We start from the raw sequence: 9,754 nt of genomic DNA on the forward strand, positions 1-9,754 counted from the left end.
CGTTTGATGTGGGCGACTTGCAGATGAAGTGAAGCATGTGTGGTTGTTGGAGATTACATGTGGACAACCTTTAGGACCTTCTTATGATATCTTATGAAGTGTGTGTCATGTTCCCCTATATTGAATTATATATGGGCTAATTTAGACCTGGCCTATTCCATTTTTGGTGAAGAAAAGATGAGTGGAAGACTTGTAGATGGTCAATTATGTTTTAAGCCGACCTGTAATTATAATTATAATTATGACACACATCTTTATAAGTGTCCTAGATTCATTTTTAGAGAGTGTTATTTGTGTGTGCTCTTAATGATGTACTTTTGAGGATACAAGTTCATATCTTGCAAGATAAAGAATGAGACATAGTGTGTCTTCCTAATTCATGTGCATCATCATTAGAATATCATCATTGCAAAGGATAGTGTGTAGAAGTTGATTTAATCAGAGGCAAGGTGCTTGTTTAATTTTGTGTCTTTCATATTGTTGAGATATAGGTCCTAGTTCCTGAGTTGGTGCGCATACCTAGGCATATGAGATTGGTGTCTCTATTAGGTTGGTGCTCATAGTACATCAAGCGGGTTGGTGTCTCTAGTAGGTCAGTGCCTACTAAATCTATGTAAGTGATACATTATTTTGTGAGGCTAGATTTTGATAGTAGATTCAAGCAGCTATTTTCACTATGGTTTTTCACATCCTAGGTTTCCACGTTTATTTGGTGTTCTTTGTGTGAATGTGTGTTGAATTACATGTTTTAGTTGCTACATAATTAGATATCTAAGTGAATCTGATTTGGTGAATGTTTTGATAAGTTATTTGTCATAATTAATGTTTTAACATTAAGTGAAAATTGGACTCTACCTATCAAGTCGATTGTATCAGGTATCAAGACAAGGCACATGATCGATATATCGAAGACTATTAAAGAATATGATAGGTAGAGTACATTATGTTGATTTAGCAAGCAAGAATTTGATTAAGAAAAAGATAAACATGACACTTGAGAGAGACATTATGCATAACATAAGGCAAGAACTGTTTGACCTAATGGCCCAAGGAATCATTATATCGAGGAATACATGCAAAATTACATGTACTAATCAAAAAAATGAATGGTTTGATAGATATCTTTAAGAAAAGAGGTTTGATATGCCCAACATAGATTTGTTGGAAAGGCTACACATACATTCATGTCAATGAGATTGGTAGTGACAACCTTAATCTTGAGCCATAAGGGGGCTTTTAGATCAGAAAAATAGACATAATATCACAACTTGAGAAAAGAAACATTCTCACTAACAATTTTAGAGATTCCACCATAAAAACTAATAGTTTTATAATAACATCAATAAAGAGCATGATATCTATCATACCTGGAAACATCTAGTGATCCATTCATTTTCTACACAAATATTTTTGTTTATATAAATTTGGTTTCTCTCCCAGCAATACCATGCCTTATTGGATTGAATCAACACAAAAAAATAGAGCCTCTATTCTCTCTTAGAATATTGTGTCCTTCATGGTAAAGAATTTTTTTAAAAATTTACAATCAAAGCCTTGAGGTCCTTTTCCTAATCTCCTCTCCAAACTCGATGCCATGATTATTGCATGACTATGTGTAACATTCCTTACTCATATGCACGTGCACTCCCCTCCATCAACTCAGTCCTATTGTACCTTATCCAAGGAAGACTTCTAAGAATGATGACAAAGAAGGATTGAAAACACGGAGTGCAAGAGACATGTCTCTTTGTCTCCTATTGATTTGCATGTGTTCACTCTTTTTTTGTGCAATTACAATTGGACATTTTAAAATTGTTGTCTTAATAAGAGACTAAGAATTAGATATACGCTCTAACAATGTTCGTGCATGTGATATGCTTGAGGGAGATAGATGTTAGGTTTTCCTATCATGGTGGTCTTTATATTGTTCCTCATGTATTCATTGTGTTTGACCTTATGGTTTATTGTAAGGAAATATGTTTCCTTATGTTTAACCTTGTTGGCTTCTCTTATCTAACTTTATGTCGAATGTAATTAGATGTCTCAAATCTTGTTATTTAAATGAGCGGAAACAAATTATGCTTGACTATGTGTATTTTGTGAATTATGTTAATTTGATATTATCATGGACCTTACAAAAGGATCTTACTCAGATATATCTTAGATTTTTGCACAGTTGTAGCATGAAATCATATTTTCATAATAACATGAAATTGGTTTAATTTGACTTTCCCTTGAGTTAATTGCACGTTTATTATGTGTAATTACACACACACATATCCTTATATATATAGGGATATGTGTATTTATATGAGATATTTGTGTGCATCATTCTCTATGGAATTGATATTTATGTATCATTGAGCTGCAATAACATAATAAAAATAGTTAGAAAAACATAAACTCAGATTGCATATGCATTTACATTGAATATTGCATGAAATATCATGTAGTTTTATTTTCCTACATGAAAAGTATTAGATATCTACATTGAATCTTGCATGAATTCATAGTAAGAAGGAAATGCATTAAGAATCTTGATGTTTATCATTTTTGCATGAAAAGTATTATGCATTTGCATTAAATATTGCATGAAATCATTAATTGCATGGCATGAAATCAAAGTAGAAACTAAAATGTACATCATATAGGCATTCTTTGTTTTTTTTGTGAAAATAATAAAAGTTAATTGTACATTTGGCTTATGCATGCTATGCTTGAATTGACTTGTTCATGAGGAAATTTACTTTTCTATGTTTTAAGTGCTTTGACCAAAGACTGTTGTTTTCATTAAAATGGATGAATGTTTGCCTAGTATATTATATATCCTGTATCATATCCTAATAGTAAGAAATTGCATGTTCATGTTAAAAAACCATGTAAATATATCAAGTTGCACCAATTTCATCCTATCGTATGTTTCCTGATTGCTAGGTGTTTCATGTAGAGTTGGGTGTTCTTTTGTTTCCCAATTGCTAGGCATTTTGTGCAAAGTCGAGTGTTCTTTGTATCAGAAAGAAATTTGTGGAAGCTTAAATTTTGTGGTTGTGTAGAAAAGCACCTAAATCACATTCTCATATCTTAGATTTAGGTTAGTAGCGGTCAAAGACTTCATTGATTATGTTTATTTATCATTACTTGTATTTGTGCATCATTATTTGTATGGTGGTCACTACATGGGCATGTAAACCTAAGTTGTATTCCTAAATATCACATTTCATATACTTATATCCTAGATTTGGACACTTACATGTGAGATATAATATGTCAATTGAATTTATTGAAAATGATTCATTTATTTCCATATTTATGTGAAATTGAGTTTATTTAATTTCGATAGAATTTTTTGGTAGTGTCCTTTACACTTTTATATAAATAGTACCACTTTATTGCATCATATGCAATTATTTTTGCCAAGAAACATGTTTTGCATCAAAGAACAAGACACATTAAAGTTCATGTGTACTTCATAAAGGTTCTCAACAAAAACAATACGCTATAATTTTGTTAGAGTGATTATCAAGTACTAGCTATATTTACAAAATACGTAGTGTAACATAAATTTAGCACAATGTTGGGCCTCGAGAAATTGTCATTAAAGGTGGGTGTACAAGACAATTACACCTCTTATTCACATGCATATAAGTTATATACATACAAGGAAGGCTTTTGTAATTCCTCAAAAACATCAAACTTAAACCAATGGGTTGGCCACTTGTTAGACCTAAACCAAATGGACTAGGTGATTGCAAGACTTGTGTTATGTACTATTGTTTATTTGTATTCATCTTCAATGAAACTTGGTTTTCCACTTATCCTTGTACTTTTCTTAAACCAATGTATTGGAAATTTTCTTATTGTTGCCATCATTTTATTCTTACTTCCACCTTTATATTAATTAGATAAACTCAAGAAAGGGCCTAGACCCATTACCATAAAAACAACCAAAGAGGCAAAAGGGACTAGTCTCGCCAACAAAGGGACTTGAAAAACAAGCAAAAACTAAAGATGTTTTTTTATTGGAGCAAGGATTTGAAAGAAACAAGGGTCATGACCCTATGCAATAGAAACCTCTTTCACAACATGGGTGTGGAAAGAGGGAGAAGGATCTTTCCTCCTACAAACTATAGTTCAAGTGATACTATCATCGAAGATCCTACTTCAAGGGAAAACCAGAGGGACCCCCCAACTGAAGTACCAACATCACATGAAAGGGAAACAATAGGATAAAAAGGAAAAAGGTTGTCATCAACCACCTAAAAATTTTGAAGCCAAGTACAAATCAACAAAACAAGAAGAGAGCATGTAGTAGGAGGAGCCCTAGCATGAACATCGAGATACGAAAGATGATCATTGGAATCCTCTGACGAAATAAGATCTTTGAATCAAGTGATAGTCGTTAGCATTCTTCCACCAAGTAGCAGGGCCTTTCCAACGCGATAAAGAGCAATCTAAAGCCAAGTGACCAATAGTGAAGCAACAACGACATCTAAAGGGGAAGCCCTCATAATCAAGAGGTTGCATCCGAGGCATATCCCCAACCATTAGAACCACATACTCGTGAAGATGCATGGAGATGTCAATATCCACGAAAGTATGAGTGAATGTAGAGTACCCCATGAAGGAAGTGGAATCAACCTTGTAACAAAGTTGTCAATGGCCTTGTAACAAGAATCCTCCCAAATTTCAATGGGAAGATTTGGAAGTCTAAAGCACACTAGACACACATTGAGTGGTTTAGTGAGGGGGTTAAAGGAAGGTGACCAAGGTTTGATCGAGAGCAAGTACTCTTCCCATGCCAAAAGTCAACACAACACCAAGATTCTATTCTTTGTGAAGGAAAAATAAGCAACGAAAAACCCTTAGCACAAAGGAAGAACTTAATCTTACCAACCATGAGGGGCTTCTAAGAATCCAAGAATTAGCTATTCAAGTCGGGGAGAGAAGGCTACAGGTTGGATAAAAAACACACCAAACATCGAACATGAGCCAACTTATCCAACGGTCGAAATAAAACATGCTTGCAATCTACCTTGATTAGATGAGTTCAGCAAAAAAGGGTGGGCCCCATCCATCTATAAAAGATATGGTTGGTTCGTCAGTTCTAGAATCAATCCATATTCATTTTTCGAACTACAATCAAGGAGAACCTAACCCCTACAGGACAATAACCCCTTAGAATAGTAGGGGCCTCCCACCAACTATATTCAACACCTACTGTTCTATGGGCTATTGTTTCCCACCCTGCATCCCTAAAAAATCATAGTGTTCTCGAGCAGGGCCCACCCACCACAATTATTCCCTATGCACCATCTGAGGGCCAATCTATATCTGGAACTATAATTCCCACCTTGCAAATGAACCCTACTATTTGCCACACCATACCTCTACACATAGAAATCTTCATTTTTAGACACATTAGTGTCATAAACCACCACTAGAGAAGGTGGTTCACTCACTAAGGATGAAAAGGAACAATTCTAGCCACCTAAGAAAAGATACAAGCCCCCATAGCAATATCAAACACCAACAAAGGTCTAGAGCTAGCTAAAAGGCCAACATCAACAACATTAGAAACCCTAGAGGCGCAACAATGCCCAATAGGGAGCCAACGGTCTCACAGACAAGAGACAAGCAAATAGAAGGGCAAACCCCACAATGCACAAAGACCCTAAACGAGACCAACAAACATCTAACAACAAATGGCAATGGCAAAGAGGACTGAAGCAACGACATAAGAAAGGAAGGCTTTACTCCAATAGGGAAGATCAAGGAAGGCAATGTACCAAACAACAGCACATAAGTGAGCAATCTAGATCCCACACTCACAAATGAATAGGCCAGATATGAGGGGGAATAAGAGGGTGTGGGAGCCATTGGAAATTCACTATTGTTGTCCTTTACTTCCACCTTGTTATTGTTCCTTGTCTTATTTATTTCTTAGAAGAGGAGCATTTCTTCTTGTCTAAATCAATATAATACATTTGGGAATACATTTTAGTTTTACCATTAAAACAAGTATGTTAGGTTGTCCAAACAAACACCCTGTGCATTTTATCATGACCACCTTGTTTGTGACATCCTTCCCCAATCACATTTTATCTCTCAGAAATCAATAGTGTACTCCTCAACACTCAATAATTGCCCATTGTGAAAGTATGTCATTCCATGACCTCTCTTTCTCACGACATTCAATAAAATAAAAAATCAACCCTTGAAAGTCTTTATATTTAGAATCAAAAGAACTTTTGGCAAAATTTCAAGGTAAGGTCTAACCCATATACCAAGTTAATATTGTTGAGACATGGACCAGCTAGGACTCGAACCTAGGACCTTCCATATGCTGCTGGAGTGCTCTACGACTGAGCTACTGGCCCCTCTTGGACCAATCCATCGTTGGTCCGGGTGTGGCTTATTTCCAACACCAACACCCCCCCTTAAGCCACACCTCTCGTGTGCTTGGGGCTCCTAGCCTGAACCTGGCTCCGATACCATGTTGAGACATGGACCAGCTAGGACTCGAACCTAGGACATTCCATATGTTGCTGGAGTGCTCTACCACTGAGCTACTGGCCCCTCTTGGACCAGTCCATCGTTGGTCCAGGTGTGGCTTATTTCCAACACCAACAAATATAAGGCCTAACAACTTAAGCCTTGCAAAAGAATTTTTTAATTAGTTTGTGAAGACTAAAGTAGACCTCCATTTGAGAAATCTACTGATCAAATTCCATCCTATGGTTGTATGTATATCTTAGCTTCAATTTTGAAGAAGCCTTCACAAGATGCTTCTCCTTATGCCATCTCTAGCCTTCTTTAATTCTTACACTTCTTCATGAAACATTGTCATTCTTGGCTTCTCAATTAAGGCCATGATGAACCTCTAAATTCTACTAATATTTTCAATGAAGCTTAATATTCTTGCATCATCCTCAAGTTTCTTAAAACACGTTTTCCCATCTTATTCCTCTCTTGTCGTTGACCTAGCTGCATTTAACCAATGTACTGCCAATTTTAGGTTTGTTAAGAATTAAATTCATTTTTTGGCTTAACCTTATGAATGGAATAACCTATTTACAACTATTTAGTGATAACAATTAATTCAAACTACTTGTAAACACTCAAGAGATAGTCTCCTTGAGCTAACTAGAAATTGATGTCACCGTGTCAACTCAATAAGCACCCTTCAAAACACTCTTTCAACACATCCTAGAGATACAAACGTATATGATCTGCATTATGCAATATACAAGAAACATGAAAATGGACAATAAACCTTCAAGGAAACTCAATATTGAACATAAAAATTGCCATGGAGAAACCTTGTAGGGTAAAAATTCCAACAATATTGAGCATCATGCCTCCTAATCCAACTATCTCATTCAAAACATAGTTTGTTGCATCAACATTATGGTTAACTTGTGGCAAACAACACATGGAATACTCTTTCACAACTACTGATAGGCCCTACAACTCAAAAACCATGTCTCACTTCACATAAAGCATGTCTTGCTTCACATGCAATCTCCATGACTCACTTAACATGTAATCTCACATAAAAAGATTATTGTATGAGCCAACACTTCAAACTTCATGTTTACATGGTATGTCTATCCCCCATAGTGCCCAAAGGGAAGGAGAAATATTAAGTGCCAAAACCATTTGCATTGCATTCCCCTCTTTACATGCACAATAAGTTCATTGGTGCAAACAAACCAATGATCATGCATACATTGCAATAGTTGTGCATTTGCATTTGCTGCAATATTTTGTGCAATGGCTTTGTTGTGGTCTTTTGTACATCCATTGTGATATTTGAGCATTAACCAATCATCTATGAGACTTTCATTGTTTGTACAAAGAGAAATTTGCCATTCTTGATTTTCTACTTAAAAGTTCCAAGTTTGATACTAGCTATGAGAATTCCTAATATGCTATGAATGTTCTTTAATACCCCTTACCTTAGCTTTTTTGCATCGTCTCCAAGTTGAGCGAAACCCACTTGTCTAGCTTCTTTTGACCCATTTTTTAATCACCAAAGAGGGCAGTTTGCTAACTACAATCATGCCTTTGCATCTCCCATTGTTCAATTGTTCACTTACTAAATTAAGCTAAAATAAATGGATAAATGATAACTTTTAAATTATTTGAAATGTACATAATCAAAATGTTAAAGTAAACAAATTCAGTTTTGAGGCACCAAGCGGTTACTACATATAACAGCACACACAGCTATTACCATATAACTTCTGCAAACGCCAAAATCCTCATACAGAGATTTATACGAGTTGAATTGTTTTCTTACAGCTTGCTACCATACTAGTAATGTCTACGCTAAGCGCGTAGAATGGCCCTACTATATACATAACAAGAATAGTTAAGTTCTTGGAAAAGTAATGTCTAAGCCAAGTGCGGAGAATGGCCCTACTATCAAGCATCTGACATTCTAGTAAAGGACTAATTGTAGTTTCAACTATAGCTGTCATAAAAGAATAGTTGGATATTGATAATGACGGTGGTTCTTATAAGCACGACAAGAGTTGAGGTGTAAAATAAACATGATGTTTATATAAATCTTCCAGGAACACAAATACGTAGTAATCTCAAAATTGTAATATTCGTTAGAAGAGAGTAACTAATCAAATATGCAGTTAAAAGCCACAAACTTGTGCATTAACAATAACATAGTTAAGATTCCCATTTGGCATTAGCAAGCAAAGTTGCAAATTTTTTTTACAATATACTACTGAAATTGCTTATCCATGGAGTTTGGCTGTGATAATATACACACATACTAAGATAATGTAAACTATTTGATCTCACACAACACAAGACATTCGTAGGCCTACCATCCAATATATGCAAAAATAGAATAAACCCTTGAAGTACGATATCATTGCACAGTACTCCTTATTGAAGATGCCACTCCACACTATATCCCCTCAAGATCCCAAGCCTAATATCATTCTCATCACATATCCTTAAAATGATATTCACAACCTTTATGTGGACTTCCTTCTATAACATAATATTACAAGGTAAATCACTGAACCCAAATAGGCCTCCGCATTACCTAATATAATAAATTACTTAATATAACTAACCTAGGAGATGTGTATCACATGTCAACATCTCTACTCATTTAAATGTGTTAATATCATTTCCCTAGGGTGTACATAAATGTCAATCATTTAAGACTCAAGTAGACTAATGATTTACTCAACAAGTCACGACATTAAATACATCCTTGCAGGGTAAGTTGTGAGGATGATCATGTTAAGTTCTAAAATCAAAAACGACTGTCCTTTTGTTTGATTACAAAGATAGTAGTTTCTGTTCCCAAATAATTTACTCCATGGTTTGAAATAATCTTATAATTGCGCCCTTAAAATATTAATAAGCGTACTAATCAGAAGATCAAATGATTTAGATCATGATATGCAATAGTTATTTCACTATTTTTTGTTATCATATTGTATTTCAGACAGTAAATTCAAGTTTGAAGTTAAGCATCGTTCGTTAACTCTCCAAGTAATTTATATTGTATTTCAAAGAGGAAGTTGTAAAATGCATTTTGTTACGGAAAGAAAGAGACTCAAGTGAGCCTTCAAATAACAAGACCGTATAGAGGCAAATTCCTGAGCAACAAATTGTTCTTTGGTGTACTTAATTCTGAACAAATCAGAAGGCCGCCTTACTGCAAAATAAAATGTTATTGGATAGTTGCTGCTTTCAGAGGCCACTGGTATAAAGAGAA

The 9,754-nt window shown here is 35.1% G+C and overlaps 1 non-coding gene across 1 annotated transcript; it reads right to left on the reverse strand.

Moving 5' to 3' along the window:
• Positions 1-6,504: 6,504 nt before the first annotated feature.
• Positions 6,505-6,576, reverse strand: TRNAV-AAC (transfer RNA valine (anticodon AAC)). The gene has a single exon. It is a non-coding gene; the product is annotated as a tRNA-Val (tRNA).
• Between the last annotated feature and the right edge of the window lie 3,178 nt (positions 6,577-9,754).

The sequence above is a fragment of the Cryptomeria japonica genome, chromosome 5 (assembly GCF_030272615.1).
Source record: "Cryptomeria japonica chromosome 5, Sugi_1.0, whole genome shotgun sequence".
Taxonomy (NCBI): Eukaryota; Viridiplantae; Streptophyta; class Pinopsida; order Cupressales; family Cupressaceae; genus Cryptomeria; species Cryptomeria japonica.